Here is a 15928-nt window from a genome sequence, read left to right as displayed (position 1 = left end):
TGAGGATCGAACACACGACTATCAGATTATGAGACTGACGCACTGCCTGCTGCACCAACGAGGCACATCAAATCATTAAGTGTAAGAAAAATATCTATACCGACCTTCAGATTTTGACAGTGACGTTGTAAGTACCGTGCCAAAATGTATGGTCTGAAAAACCACAACACCTGAGAAAAAAATGATTTCATTCTAAAGTAAAACAATTTGATATCGACCATAAGATGTGGTTTCCACCGTGACAAAAGTATGTATTGTCTGAAAGTCCAAAACCACTGAAAATTAAATTTCACTTCATCTTCAGACAACACTGTCTTTTTAAAGTCTTTGCTGCCCCGTGTGAGGATCAAACTCACGACCTTCAGATTATGAGACTGACGCGCTGCCTGCTGCGCCAACGATGCACATTTAAACATTAAGCGTAAAGAAAAAATATTGATACCTACCTTCAGATTTTGACAGACGTTGTAAGCACCGGGCCAAAATGTATGGTCTGAAAGTCCACAACACCTGAGAAAAAAACTCTGATTTCATTCTAAAGTAAAAAATATAGATATCGACCTTAAGACGTGGTATCCACTGTGACAAAAGTATGTATTGTCTGAAAGTCCAAAACCACTGAGAATTCATTTTCACTTCATCTTCAGACAACACTGTCTTTTTATAAGCTTTGCTGCCCCGTGTGAGGATCGAACTCACGACCTTCAGATTATGAGACTGATGCGCTGCCTGCTGCGCCAACGAGGCACTTCTAAACATTAAGCGTAAAGAAAAAATATCGATAACGACCTTCAGATTTTGACAGTGACGTTGTAAGCACCGTGCCAAAATGTATGGTCTGAAAGTCCACATCACCTGAGAAAAAAAATATGATTTCATTCTAAAGTAAAAAATATAGATATCGACCTTAAGATGTGGTATCCACTGTGACAAAAGTATGTATTGTCTGAAAGTCCAAAACAACTGAGAATTAATTTTCACTTCATCAGAGAACAGTATTTTTATAAGCTTTGCTGCCCCGTGTGAGGATCGAACACACGACTATCAGATTATGAGACTGACGCACTGCCTGCTGCACCAACGAGGCACATCAAATCATTAAGTGTAAGAAAAATATCTATACCGACCTTCAGATTTTGACAGTGACGTTGTAAGTACCGTGCCAAAATGTATGGTCTGAAAAACCACAACACCTGAGAAAAAAATGATTTCATTCTAAAGTAAAACAATTTGATATCGACCATAAGATGTGGTTTCCACCGTGACAAAAGTATGTATTGTCTGAAAGTCCAAAACCACTGAAAATTAAATTTCACTTCATCTTCAGACAACACTGTCTTTTTAAAGTCTTTGCTGCCCCGTGTGAGGATCAAACTCACGACCTTCAGATTATGAGACTGACGCGCTGCCTGCTGCGCCAACGATGCAAATTTAAACATTAAGCGTAAAGAAAAATATTGATACCTACCTTCAGATTTTGACAGACGTTGTAAGCACCGGGCCAAAATGTATGGTCTGAAAGTCCACAACACCTGAGAAAAAAACTCTGATTTCATTCTAAAGTAAAAAATATAGATATCGACCTTAAGACGTGGTATCCACTGTGACAAAAGTATGTATTGTCTGAAAGTCCAAAACCACTGAGAATTCATTTTCACTTCATCTTCAGACAACACTGTCTTTTTAAAAGCTTTGCTGCCCCGTGTGAGGATCGAACTCACGACCTTCAGATTATGAGACTGACGCGCTACCTACTGCGCTAACGAGGCACAGTTCATCAACAAATCGAAAGAAGATATTATCGATACCGACCTTCACTTTTTGACAGTGACGTTGTAAGCACCGTGCCAAAATGTATGGTCTGAAAAACCACAACACCTGAGAAAAAAACTATGATTTCATTCTAAAGTAAAAAATATTGATATCGACCTTAAGATGTGGTATCCACCGTGACAAAAGTATGTATTGTCTGAAAGTCCAAAACCACTGAGAATTAATTTTCACTTCATCTTCAGACAACACTGTCTTTTTAAAAGCTTTGCTGCCCCGTTTGAAGATCGAACTCACGAACTTCAGATTATGAGACTGACGCGCTACCTACTGCGGTAACGAGGCACATTTAATCCACAAATCGAAAGAAAAATTATCGATACCGACCTTCAATTTTTGACAGTGACGTTTTAAGCACCGTGTCAAAATGTGTGGTCTGAAAAACCACAACACCTGAGAAAAAAACTATGATTTCATTCTAAAGTAAAACAATTTGATATCGACCTTAAGATGTGGTTTCCACCGTGACAAAAGTATGTATTGTCTGAAAGTCCAAAACAACTGAGAATTAATTTTCACCTTCAGACAACAGTCTTTTTATAAGGTTTGCTGCCCCGTGTGAGGATCGAACTCACGACCTCCAGATTATGAGACTGACGCGCTGCCTGCTGCAGAAACGAGGCACATTAAATCATTAAGTGTAAGAAAAATATCAATACCGACCTTCAGATTTTGACAGTGATGTTGTAAGCACCGTGCCAAAATGTATGGTCTGAAAGTCCACAACACCTGAGAAAAAAACAATGATTTCATTCTAAAGTAAAACAATTTGATATGGACCTTAAGATGTGGTTTCCACCGTGACAAAAGTATGTATTGTCTGAAAGTCCAAAACCGCTGACAATTAATTTTCACCACCAGACAACAGTCTTTTTATAAGCTTTGCTGGCCCTTGTGAGGATGGAACTCACGACCTTCAGATTATGAGACTGACGAGCTGCCTGCTGCACCAACGAGGCACATTAAATCATTTAGTGTAAGAAAAAATATCGATACCGACCTTCAGATTTTGACAGTGACCTTGTAAGCACCGTGTCAAAATGTATGGTCTGAAAAACCACAACACCTGAGAAAAAAACAATGATTTCATTCTAAAGTAAAACAATTGGATATCGACCTTAAGATGTGGTTTCCACCGTGACAAAAGTATGTATTGTCTGAAAGTCCAAAACCACTGAGAATTAATTTTCACTTCATCTTCAGACAACACTGTCTTTTTAAAAGCTTTGCTGCCCCGTGTGAGGATCGAACTCACGACCTTCAGATTATGAGACTGACGCGCTGCCTGCTGCGCCAACGAGGCACTTCTAAACATTAAGCGTAAAGAAAAAATATCGATAACGACCTTCAGATTTTGACAGTGACGTTGTAAGCACCGTGCCAAAATGTATGGTCTGAAAGTCCACATCACCTGAGAAAAAAAATATGATTTCATTCTAAAGTAAAAAATATAGATATCGACCTTAAGATGTGGTATCCACTGTGACAAAAGTATGTATTGTCTGAAAGTCCAAAACAACTGAGAATTAATTTTCACTTCATCAGAGAACAGTATTTTTATAAGCTTTGCTGCCCCGTGTGAGGATCGAACACACGACTATCAGATTATGAGACTGACTCACTGCCTGCTGCACCAACGAGGCACATCAAATCATTAAGTGTAAGAAAAAATATCTATACCGACCTTCAGATTTTGACAGTGACGTTGTAAGTACCGTGCCAAAATGTATGGTCTGAAAAACCACAACACCTGAGAAAAAAAATGATTTCATTCTAAAGTAAAACAATTTGATATCGACCATAAGATGTGGTTTCCACCGTGACAAAAGTATGTATTGTCTGAAAGTCCAAAACCACTGAAAATTAAATTTCACTTCATCTTCAGACAACACTGTCTTTTTAAAGTCTTTGCTGCCCCGTGTGAGGATCAAACTCACGACCTTCAGATTATGAGACTGACGCGCTGCCTGCTGCGCCAACGATGCACATTTAAACATTAAGCGTAAAGAAAAATATTGATACCTACCTTCAGATTTTGACAGACGTTGTAAGCACCGGGCCAAAATGTATGGTCTGAAAGTCCACAACACCTGAGAAAAAACTCTGATTTCATTCTAAAGTAAAAAATATAGATATCGACCTTAAGACGTGGTATCCACTGTGACAAAAGTATGTATTGTCTGAAAGTCCAAAACCACTGAGAATTCATTTTCACTTCATCTTCAGACAACACTGTCTTTTTATAAGCTTTGCTGCCCCGTGTGAGGATCGAACTCACGACCTTCAGATTATGAGACTGATGCGCTGCCTGCTGCGCCAACGAGGCACTTCTAAACATTAAGCGTAAAGAAAAAATATCGATAACGACCTTCAGATTTTGACAGTGACGTTGTAAGCACCGTGCCAAAATGTATGGTCTGAAAGTCCACATCACCTGAGAAAAAAAATATGATTTCATTCTAAAGTAAAAAATATAGATATCGACCTTAAGATGTGGTATCCACTGTGACAAAAGTATGTATTGTCTGAAAGTCCAAAACAACTGAGAATTAATTTTCACTTCATCAGAGAACAGTATTTTTATAAGCTTTGCTGCCCCGTGTGAGGATCGAACACACGACTATCAGATTATGAGACTGACGCACTGCCTGCTGCACCAACGAGGCACATCAAATCATTAAGTGTAAGAAAAAATATCTATACCGACCTTCAGATTTTGACAGTGACGTTGTAAGTACCGTGCCAAAATGTATGGTCTGAAAAACCACAACACCTGAGAAAAAAAATGATTTCATTCTAAAGTAAAACAATTTGATATCGACCATAAGATGTGGTTTCCACCGTGACAAAAGTATGTATTGTCTGAAAGTCCAAAACCACTGAAAATTAAATTTCACTTCATCTTCAGACAACACTGTCTTTTTAAAGTCTTTGCTGCCCCGTGTGAGGATCAAACTCACGACCTTCAGATTATGAGACTGACGCGCTGCCTGCTGCGCCAACGATGCAAATTTAAACATTAAGCGTAAAGAAAAAATATTGATACCTACCTTCAGATTTTGACAGACGTTGTAAGCACCGGGCCAAAATGTATGGTCTGAAAGTCCACAACACCTGAGAAAAAAACTCTGATTTCATTCTAAAGTAAAAATATAGATATCGACCTTAAGACGTGGTATCCACTGTGACAAAAGTATGTATTGTCTGAAAGTCCAAAACCACTGAGAATTCATTTTCACTTCATCTTCAGACAACACTGTCTTTTTAAAAGCTTTGCTGCCCCGTGTGAGGATCGAACTCACGACCTTCAGATTATGAGACTGACGCGCTACCTACTGCGCTAACGAGGCACAGTTCATCAACAAATCGAAAGAAGATATTATCGATACCGACCTTCACTTTTTGACAGTGACGTTGTAAGCACCGTGCCAAAATGTATGGTCTGAAAAACCACAACACCTGAGAAAAAAACTATGATTTCATTCTAAAGTAAAAAATATTGATATCGACCTTAAGATGTGGTATCCACCGTGACAAAAGTATGTATTGTCTGAAAGTCCAAAACCACTGAGAATTAATTTTCACTTCATCTTCAGACAACACTGTCTTTTAAAAGCTTTGCTGCCCCGTTTGAAGATCGAACTCACGAACTTCAGATTATGAGACTGACGCGCTACCTACTGCGGTAACGAGGCACATTTAATCCACAAATCGAAAGAAAAAATTATCGATACCGACCTTCAATTTTTGACAGTGACGTTTTAAGCACCGTGTCAAAATGTGTGGTCTGAAAAACCACAACACCTGAGAAAAAAACTATGATTTCATTCTAAAGTAAAACAATTTGATATCGACCTTAAGATGTGGTTTCCACCGTGACAAAAGTATGTATTGTCTGAAAGTCCAAAACAACTGAGAATTAATTTTCACCTTCAGACAACAGTCTTTTTATAAGGTTTGCTGCCCCGTGTGAGGATCGAACTCACGACCTCCAGATTATGAGACTGACGCGCTGCCTGCTGCAGAAACGAGGCACATTAAATCATTAAGTGTAAGAAAAAATATCAATACCGACCTTCAGATTTTGACAGTGATGTTGTAAGCACCGTGCCAAAATGTATGGTCTGAAAGTCCACAACACCTGAGAAAAAAACAATGATTTCATTCTAAAGTAAAACAATTTGATATGGACCTTAAGATGTGGTTTCCACCGTGACAAAAGTATGTATTGTCTGAAAGTCCAAAACCGCTGACAATTAATTTTCACCACCAGACAACAGTCTTTTTATAAGCTTTGCTGGCCCTTGTGAGGATGGAACTCACGACCTTCAGATTATGAGACTGACGAGCTGCCTGCTGCACCAACGAGGCACATTAAATCATTTAGTGTAAGAAAAAATATCGATACCGACCTTCAGATTTTGACAGTGACCTTGTAAGCACCGTGTCAAAATGTATGGTCTGAAAAACCACAACACCTGAGAAAAAACAATGATTTCATTCTAAAGTAAAACAATTGGATATCGACCTTAAGATGTGGTTTCCACCGTGACAAAAGTATGTATTGTCTGAAAGTCCAAAACCACTGAGAATTAATTTTCACTTCATCTTCAGACAACACTGTCTTTTTAAAAGCTTTGCTGCCCCGTGTGAGGATCGAACTCACGACCTTCAGATTATGAGACTGACGCGCTGCCTGCTGCGCCAACGAGGCACTTCTAAACATTAAGCGTAAAGAAAAAATATCGATAACGACCTTCAGATTTTGACAGTGACGTTGTAAGCACCGTGCCAAAATGTATGGTCTGAAAGTCCACATCACCTGAGAAAAAAAATATGATTTCATTCTAAAGTAAAAAATATAGATATCGACCTTAAGATGTGGTATCCACTGTGACAAAAGTATGTATTGTCTGAAAGTCCAAAACAACTGAGAATTAATTTTCACTTCATCAGAGAACAGTATTTTTATAAGCTTTGCTGCCCCGTGTGAGGATCGAACACACGACTATCAGATTATGAGACTGACTCACTGCCTGCTGCACCAACGAGGCACATCAAATCATTAAGTGTAAGAAAAAATATCTATACCGACCTTCAGATTTTGACAGTGACGTTGTAAGTACCGTGCCAAAATGTATGGTCTGAAAAACCACAACACCTGAGAAAAAAAATGATTTCATTCTAAAGTAAAACAATTTGATATCGACCATAAGATGTGGTTTCCACCGTGACAAAAGTATGTATTGTCTGAAAGTCCAAAACCACTGAAAATTAAATTTCACTTCATCTTCAGACAACACTGTCTTTTTAAAGTCTTTGCTGCCCCGTGTGAGGATCAAACTCACGACCTTCAGATTATGAGACTGACGCGCTGCCTGCTGCGCCAACGATGCACATTTAAACATTAAGCGTAAAGAAAAATATTGATACCTACCTTCAGATTTTGACAGACGTTGTAAGCACCGGGCCAAAATGTATGGTCTGAAAGTCCACAACACCTGAGAAAAAAACTCTGATTTCATTCTAAAGTAAAAAATATAGATATCGACCTTAAGACGTGGTATCCACTGTGACAAAAGTATGTATTGTCTGAAAGTCCAAAACCACTGAGAATTCATTTTCACTTCATCTTCAGACAACACTGTCTTTTTAAAAGCTTTGCTGCCCCGTGTGAGGATCGAACTCACGACCTTCAGATTATGAGACTGACGCGCTACCTACTGCGCTAACGAGGCACAGTTCATCAACAAATCGAAAGAAGATATTATCGATACCGACCTTCACTTTTTGACAGTGACGTTGTAAGCACCGTGCCAAAATGTATGGTCTGAAAAACCACAACACCTGAGAAAAAAACTATGATTTCATTCTAAAGTAAAAAATATTGATATCGACCTTAAGATGTGGTATCCACCGTGACAAAAGTATGTATTGTCTGAAAGTCCAAAACCACTGAGAATTAATTTTCACTTCATCTTCAGACAACACTGTCTTTTTAAAAGCTTTGCTGCCCCGTTTGAAGATCGAACTCACGAACTTCAGATTATGAGACTGACGCGCTACCTACTGCGGTAACGAGGCACATTTAATCCACAAATCGAAAGAAAAAATTATCGATACCGACCTTCAATTTTTGACAGTGACGTTTTAAGCACCGTGTCAAAATGTGTGGTCTGAAAAACCACAACACCTGAGAAAAAAACTATGATTTCATTCTAAAGTAAAACAATTTGATATCGACCTTAAGATGTGGTTTCCACCGTGACAAAAGTATGTATTGTCTGAAAGTCCAAAACAACTGAGAATTAATTTTCACCTTCAGAGAACAGTCTTTTTATAAGGTTTGCTGCCCCGTGTGAGGATCGAACTCACGACCTCCAGATTATGAGACTGACGCGCTGCCTGCTGCAGAAACGAGGCACATTAAATCATTAAGTGTAAGAAAAAATATCAATACCGACCTTCAGATTTTGACAGTGACGTTGTAAGCACCGTGCCAAAATGTATGGTCTGAAAGTCCACAACACCTGAGAAAAAAACAATGATTTCATTCTAAAGTAAAACAATTTGATATGGACCTTAAGATGTGGTTTCCACCGTGACAAAAGTATGTATTGTCTGAAAGTCCAAAACCGCTGACAATTAATTTTCACCACCAGACAACAGTCTTTTTATAAGCTTTGCTGGCCCTTGTGAGGATGGAACTCACGACCTTCAGATTATGAGACTGACGAGCTGCCTGCTGCACCAACGAGGCACATTAAATCATTTAGTGTAAGAAAAAATATCGATACCGACCTTCAGATTTTGACAGTGACCTTGTAAGCACCGTGTCAAAATGTATGGTCTGAAAAACCACAACACCTGAGAAAAAAACAATGATTTCATTCTAAAGTAAAACAATTGGATATCGACCTTAAGATGTGGTTTCCACCGTGACAAAAGTATGTATTGTCTGAAAGTCCAAAACCACTGAGAATTAATTTTCACTTCATCTTCAGACAACACTGTCTTTTTAAAAGCTTTGCTGCCCCGTGTGAGGATCGAACTCACGACCTTCAGATTTATGAGACTGACGCACTACCTACTGCGCTAACGAGGCACATTTAATCAACAAATCGAAAGAAAAAATTATCGATACCGACTTTCACTTTTTGACAGTGATGTTGTAAGCACCGTGCCAAAATGTATGGTCTGAAAAACCACAACACCTGAGAAAAAAACAATGATTTCATTCTAAAGTAAAACAATTTGATATCGACCTTAAGATGTGGTTTCCATCGTGACAATAGTATGTATTGTCTGAAAGTACAAAACCACTGAGAATGAATTTTCACCTTCAGACAACAGTCTTTTTATAAGCTTTGCTGCCCCGTGTGAGGATCGAACGCACGACCTCCAGATTATGAGACTGACGCGCTGCCTGCTGCACCAACGAGGCACACTAAATCATTAAGTGTAAGAAAAAATATCGATACCGACCTTCAGATTTTGACAGTGACGTTCTAAGCACCGTGCCAAAATGTATGGTCTGAAAGTCCACAACACCTAAGAAAAAAACAATGATTTCATTCTAAAGTAAAACAATTGGATATCGACCTTAAGATGTGGTTTCCACCGTGACAAAAGTATGTATTGTCTGAAAGTCCAAAACCGCTGAGAATTAATTTTCACCACCAGACAACAGTCTTTTTATAAGCTTTGCTGCCCCTTGTGAGGATGGAACTCACGACCTTCAGATTATGAGACTGACGAGCTGCCTGCTGCACCAACGAGGCACATTAAATCATTTAGTGTAAGAAAAAATATCGATACCGACCTTCAGATTTTGACAGTGACCTTGTAAGCACCGTGTCAAAATGTATGGTCTGAAAAACCACAACACCTGTGAAAAAAACAATGATTTCATTCTAAAGTAAAACAATTGGATATCGACCTTAAGATGTGGTTTCCACCGTGACAAAAGTATGTATTGTCTGAAAGTCCAAAACCACTGAGAATTAATTTTCACTTCATCTTCAGACAACACTGTCTTTTTAAAAGCTTTGCTGCCCCGTGTGAGGATCGAACTCACGACCTTCAGATTTATGAGACTGACGCGCTACCTACTGCACCAACGAGGCACACTTAATCAACAAATCGAAAGAAAAATTATCGATACCGACTTTCAGTTTTTGACAATGATGTTGTAAGCACCGTGCCAAAATGTATGGTCTGAAAAACCACAACACCTGAGAAAAAAACAATGATTTCATTCTAAAGTAAAACAATTTGATATCGACCTTAAGATGTGGTTTCCATCGTGACAATAGTATGTATTGTCTGAAAGTACAAAACCACTGAGAATGAATTTTCACCTTCAGACAACAGTCTTTTTATAAGCTTTGCTGCCCCGTGTGAGGATCGAACGCACGACCTCCAGATTATGAGACTGACGCGCTGCCTGCTGCACCAACGAGGCACACTAAATCATTTAGTGTAAGAAAAAATATCGATACCGACCTTCAGATTTTGACAGTGACGTTGTAAGCACCGTGACAAAAGTATGTATCGTCTGAACGTCCAATACCACTGAGAATTAATTTTCACTTCATCTTCAGAAAACACTGTCTTTTTAAAAGCTTAGCTGCCCCGTGTGAGGATCGAACTCACGACCTTCAGATTATGAGACTGACGCGCTGCCTGCTGCGCCAACAAGGCATTTTTAAACATTAAGCGTAAAGAAAAAATATCGATAACGACCTTCAGATTTTGACAGAGACGTTGTAAGCACCGTGCCAAAATGTATGGTCTGAAAGTCCACATCACCTGAGAAAAAAACAATGATTTCATTCTAAAGTAAAAAATATAGATATCGACCTTAAGATGTGGCATCCACCGTGACAAAAGTAAGTATTGTCTGAAAGTCCAAAACCATTGAGAATTAATTTTCACTTCATCTTCAGACAACACTGTCTTTTTAAAAGCTTTGCTGCCCCGTGTGAGGATCGAACTCAGGACCTTCAGATTAGGATACTGACGCGCTAACTACTGCGCTAAGTAGGCACAGTTCATCAACAAATCGAAAGAAAAAATGATCGATACCGAACTTCACTTTTTGACAGTGATGTTGTAAGCACCGTGCCAAAATGTATGGTCTGAAAGTCCACAACACCTAAGAAAAAAACAATGATTTCATTCTAAAGTAAAAAATATAGATATCGATACCAACCTTCAGATTTTGACAGTGATGTTGTGAGCACCGTGACAAAAGTATGTATCGTCTGAACGTCCAATACCACTGAAAATTAATTTTCACTTCATCTTCAGAAAACACTGTCTTTAAAAAGCTTGGCTGCCCCGTGTGAGGATCGAACTCACGATCTTCAGATTATGAGACTGACGCGCTGCCTGCTGCACCAACGAGGCACTTTCAAACATTAAGCGTAAAGAAAAAATATCGATAACGACCTTCAGATTTTGACAGAGACGTTGTAAGCACCGTGCCAAAATGTATGGTCTGAAAGTCCACATCACCTGAGAAAAAAACAATGATTTCATTCTAAAGTAAAAAATATAGATATCGACCTTAAGATGTGGTATCCACCGTGACAAAAGTATGTATTGTCTGAAAGTCCAAAACCAATGAGAATTAATTTTCACTTCATCTTCAGACAACACTGTCTTTTTAAAAGCTTTGCTGCCCCGTGTGAGGATCGAACTCACGACATTCAGATTATGAGACTGACGCACTACCTACTGCGCTAACGAGGCACATTTAATCAACAAATCGAAAGAAAAAATTATTGATACCGACTTTCACTTTTTGACAGTGATGTTGTAAGCACCCTGCCAAAATGTATGGTCTGAAAAACCACAACACCTGAGAAAAAAACAATGATTTCATTCTAAAGTAAAACAATTTGATATCGACCTTAAGATGTGGTTTCCATCGTGACAATAGTATGTATTGTCTGAAAGTACAAAACCACTGAGAATGAATTTTCACCTTCAGACAACAGTCTTTTTATAAGCTTTGCTGCCCCGTGAGAGGATCGAACGCACGACCTCCAGATTATGAGACTGACGCGCTGCCTGCTGCACCAACGAGGCACACTAAATCATTAAGTGTAAGAAAAAATATCGATACCGACCTTCAGATTTTGACAGTGACGTTCTAAGCACCGTGCCAAAATGTATGGTCTGAAAGTCCACAACACCTAAGAAAAAAACAATGATTTCATTCTAAAGTAACAAATATAGATATCGATACCGACCTTCAGATTTTGACAGTGACGTTGTAAGCACCGTGACAAAAGTATGTATCGTCTGAACGTCCAATACCACTGAGAATTAATTTTCACTTCATCTTCAGAAAACACTGTCTTTTTAAAAGCTTAGCTGCCCCGTGTGAGGATCGAACTCACGACCTTCAGATTATGAGACTAACGCGCTGCCTGCTGCGCCAACAAGGCATTTTTAAACATTAAGCGTAAAGAAAAAATATCGATAACGACCTTCAGATTTTGACAGAGACGTTGTAAGCACTGTGCCAAAATGTATGGTCTGAAAGTCCACATCACCTGACAAAAAAACAATGATTTCATTCTAAAGTAAAAAATATAGATATCGACCTTAAGATGTGGCATCCACCGTGACAAAAGTATGTATTGTCTGAAAGTCCAAAACCATTGAGAATTAATTTTCACTTCATTTTCAGACAACACTGTCTTTTTAAAAGCTTTGCTGCCCCGTGTGAGGATCGAACTGACGACCTTCAGATTATGAGACTGACGCGCTACCTACTGCGCTAACGAGGCACATTTAATCAACAAATCGAAAGAAAAATTATCGATACCGACCTTCACTTTTTGACAGTGACGTTGTAAGCACCGTGCCAAAATGTATGGTCTGAAAAACCACAACACCTGAGAAAAAAACAATGATTTCATTCTAAAGTAAAAAATATAGATATCGATACCGACCTTCAGAAATTTTACAGTGACGTTGTAAGCATAGTGACAATAGTATGTATCGTCTGAATGTCCAATACCACTGAGAATTAATTTTCACCATCAGAGAACAGTCTTTTTATAAGCTTTGCTGCCCTGTGTGAGGATCGAACACACGACCTTCAGATTATGAGACTGACGCGCTGCCTGCTGCGCCAACGAGGCAAATTTAATCATTAAGTGTAAGAAAAAATATCTATACCGAACTTCAGATTTTGACAGTGACGTTGTAAGCACCGTGCCAAAATGTATGGTCTGAAAGTCCACAACACCTAAGAAAAACATAATGATTTCATTCTAAAGTAAAAATATAGATATCGATACCAACCTTCAGATTTTGACAGTGACGTTGTAAGCACCGTGACAAAAGTAGGTATCGTCTGAACGTCCAATACCACTGAGAATTAATTTTCACTTCATCTTCAGAAAACACTGTCTTTTAAAAGCTTTGCTGCCCCGTGTGAGGGTCGAACTCACGACCTTCAGATTATGAGACTGACGCGCTGCGTGCTGCGCCAACGAGGCACTTTTAAACATTAAGCGTAAAGAAAAAATATCGATAACGACCTTCAGAGTTTGACAGAGACGTTGTAAGCACCGTGCCAAAATGTATGGTCTGAAAGTCCACATCACCTGAGAAAAAAACTATGATTTCATTCTAAAGTAAAAAATATAGATATCGACCTTAAGATGTGGTATCCACTGTTACAAAAGTATGTATTGTCTGAAAGTCCAAAACCACTGAGAATTATTTTTCACTTCATCTTCAGACAACACTGTCTTTTTAAAAGCTTTGCTGCCCCATGTGAGGATCGAACTCACGACCTTCAGATTATGAGACTGACGCGCTACCTACTGCGGTAACGAGGCACATTTGATCAACAAATCGGGAAAAAAAATTATCGATACCGACTTTCACTTTTTGACAGTGATGTTGTAAGCACCGTGCCAAAATGTAAGGTCTGAAAAACCACAACACCTGAGAAAAAAAAAATGATTTCATTCTAAAGTAAAACAATTTGATATCGACCTTAAGATGTGGTTTCCACCGTGACAAAAGTATGTATTGTCTGAAAGTCCAAAACCACTGAGAATTAATTTTCACCATCAGACAACAGTCTTTTTATAAGCTTTGCTGACCCGTGTGAGGATCGAACACACGACTTTCAGACTGACGCACTGCCTGCTGCACCAACGAGGCACATCAAATCATTGAGTGTAAGAAAAAATATCTATACCGACCTTCAGATTTTGACAGTGACGTTGTAAGCGCCGTGCCAAAATGTATGGTCTGAAAAACCACAACACCTGAGAAATAAACAATGATTTCATTCTAAAGTAAAAAATATAGATATCGATACCGACCTTCAGATTTTGACAGTGACGTTGTAAGCACCGTGACAAAAGTATGTATCGTCTGAACGTCCAATACCACTGAGAATTAATTTTCACTTCATCTTCAGAAAACACTGTCTTTTTAAAAGCTTTGCTGCCCCGTGTGAGGATCGAACTCACGACCTTCAGATTAGGATACTGACGCGCTACCTACTGCGCTAACTAGGCACAGTTCATCAACAAATCGAAAGAAAAAATATCGATAACGACTTTCACTTTTTGACAGTGACGTTGTAAGCACCGTGCCAAAATGTATGGTCTGAAAAACCACAACACCTGAGAAATAAACAATGATTTCATTCTAAAGTAAAAAATATAGATATCGATACCGACCTTCAGATTTTGACAGTGACGTTGTAAGCACCGTGACAAAAGTATGTATCGTCTGAACGTCCAATACCACTGAGAATTAATTTTCACTTCATCTTCAGAAAACACTGTCTTTTTAAAAGCTTTGCTGCCCCGTGTGAGGATCGAACTCACGATCTTCAGATTATGAGACTGACGCGCTGCCTGCTGCAGCAACGAGGCACTTTCAAACATTAAGCGTAAAGAAAAAATATCGATAACGACCTTCAGATTTTGACAGAGACGTTGTAAGCACCGTGCCAAAATGTATGGTCTGAAAGTCCACATCACCTGAGAAAAAAACAATGATTTCATTCTAAAGTAAAAAATATAGATATGGACCTTAAGATGTGGTATCCACCGTGACAAAAGTATGTATTGTCTGAAAGTCTAAAACCACTGAGAATTAATTTTCACTTCATCTTCAGACAACACTGTCTTTTTAAAAGCTTTGCTGCCCCGTGTGAGGATCGAACTCACGACCTTCAGATTATGAGACTGACGCACTACCTACTGCGCTAACGAGGCACATTTAATCAACAAATCGAAAGAAAAAATTATCGATACCGACTTTCACTTTTTGACAGTGATGTTGTAAGCACCGTGCCAAAATGTATGGTCTGAAAAACCACAACACCTGAGAAAAAAAAAATGATTTCATTCTAAAGTAAAACAATTTGATATCGACCTTAAGATGTGGTTTCCACCGTGACAAAAGTATGTATTGTCTGAAAGTCCAAAACCACTGAGAATGAATTTTCACCATCAGACAACAGTCTTTTTATAAGCTTTGCTGACCTGTGTGAGGATCGAACACACGACTTTCAGATTATGAGACTGACGCACTGCCTGCTGCACCAACGAGGCACATGAAATCATTGAGTGTAAGAAAAAATATCTATACCGACCTTCAGATTTTGACAGTGACGTTGTAAGCGCCGTGCCAAAATGTATGGTCTGAAAAACCACAACACCTGAGAAATAAACAATGATTTCATTCTAATGTAAAAAATATAGATATCGATACCGACCTTCAGATTTTACAGTGACGTTGTAAGCACCGTGACAAAAGTATGTATCGTCTGAACGTCCAATATCACTGAGAATTAATTTTCACTTCATCTTCAGAAAACACTGTCTTTTTAAAAGCTTTGCTGCCCCGTGTGAGGATCGAACTCACGACCTTTAGATTATGAGACTGACGCGCTACCTACTGCGCTAACTAAGAACATTTAATCAACTAATCGAAAGACAAAAATATCGATACCGACCTTCACTTTTTGACACTGACGTTGTAAGCACCGTGCCAAAATGTATGGTTTGAAAAACCACAACACCTGAGAAAAAAACAATGATTTCAT

The 15928-nt window shown here is 38.8% G+C and overlaps 9 non-coding genes across 9 annotated transcripts; all 9 read right to left on the bottom strand.

Moving 5' to 3' along the window:
* Positions 1–674: 674 nt before the first annotated feature.
* Positions 675–747, bottom strand: trnam-cau (transfer RNA methionine (anticodon CAU)). The gene has a single exon. It is a non-coding gene; the product is annotated as a tRNA-Met (tRNA).
* A 949-nt stretch (positions 748–1696) lies between these two features.
* On the bottom strand, positions 1697–1769 carry trnam-cau (transfer RNA methionine (anticodon CAU)). The gene has a single exon. It is a non-coding gene; the product is annotated as a tRNA-Met (tRNA).
* A 1291-nt stretch (positions 1770–3060) lies between these two features.
* Positions 3061–3133, bottom strand: trnam-cau (transfer RNA methionine (anticodon CAU)). The gene has a single exon. It is a non-coding gene; the product is annotated as a tRNA-Met (tRNA).
* Positions 3134–4083: 950 nt separating this feature from the next.
* Positions 4084–4156, bottom strand: trnam-cau (transfer RNA methionine (anticodon CAU)). Its single transcript has one exon. It is a non-coding gene; the product is annotated as a tRNA-Met (tRNA).
* A 951-nt stretch (positions 4157–5107) lies between these two features.
* trnam-cau (transfer RNA methionine (anticodon CAU)) lies at positions 5108–5180 on the bottom strand. The gene has a single exon. It is a non-coding gene; the product is annotated as a tRNA-Met (tRNA).
* Positions 5181–6471: 1291 nt separating this feature from the next.
* Positions 6472–6544, bottom strand: trnam-cau (transfer RNA methionine (anticodon CAU)). Its single transcript has one exon. It is a non-coding gene; the product is annotated as a tRNA-Met (tRNA).
* Positions 6545–7495: 951 nt separating this feature from the next.
* Positions 7496–7568, bottom strand: trnam-cau (transfer RNA methionine (anticodon CAU)). The gene has a single exon. It is a non-coding gene; the product is annotated as a tRNA-Met (tRNA).
* Positions 7569–14314: 6746 nt separating this feature from the next.
* Positions 14315–14387, bottom strand: trnar-ccu (transfer RNA arginine (anticodon CCU)). Its single transcript has one exon. It is a non-coding gene; the product is annotated as a tRNA-Arg (tRNA).
* A 635-nt stretch (positions 14388–15022) lies between these two features.
* trnam-cau (transfer RNA methionine (anticodon CAU)) lies at positions 15023–15095 on the bottom strand. Its single transcript has one exon. It is a non-coding gene; the product is annotated as a tRNA-Met (tRNA).
* Positions 15096–15928: the final 833 nt, after the last annotated feature.

Source organism: Salmo salar, chromosome ssa02 (assembly GCF_905237065.1).
Source record: "Salmo salar chromosome ssa02, Ssal_v3.1, whole genome shotgun sequence".
Lineage (NCBI taxonomy): Eukaryota > Metazoa > Chordata > Actinopteri > Salmoniformes > Salmonidae > Salmo > Salmo salar.
The sequence above is the reverse complement of the archived record's forward strand: the minus strand, read 5'-3'. Positions and strand labels throughout refer to the sequence as shown.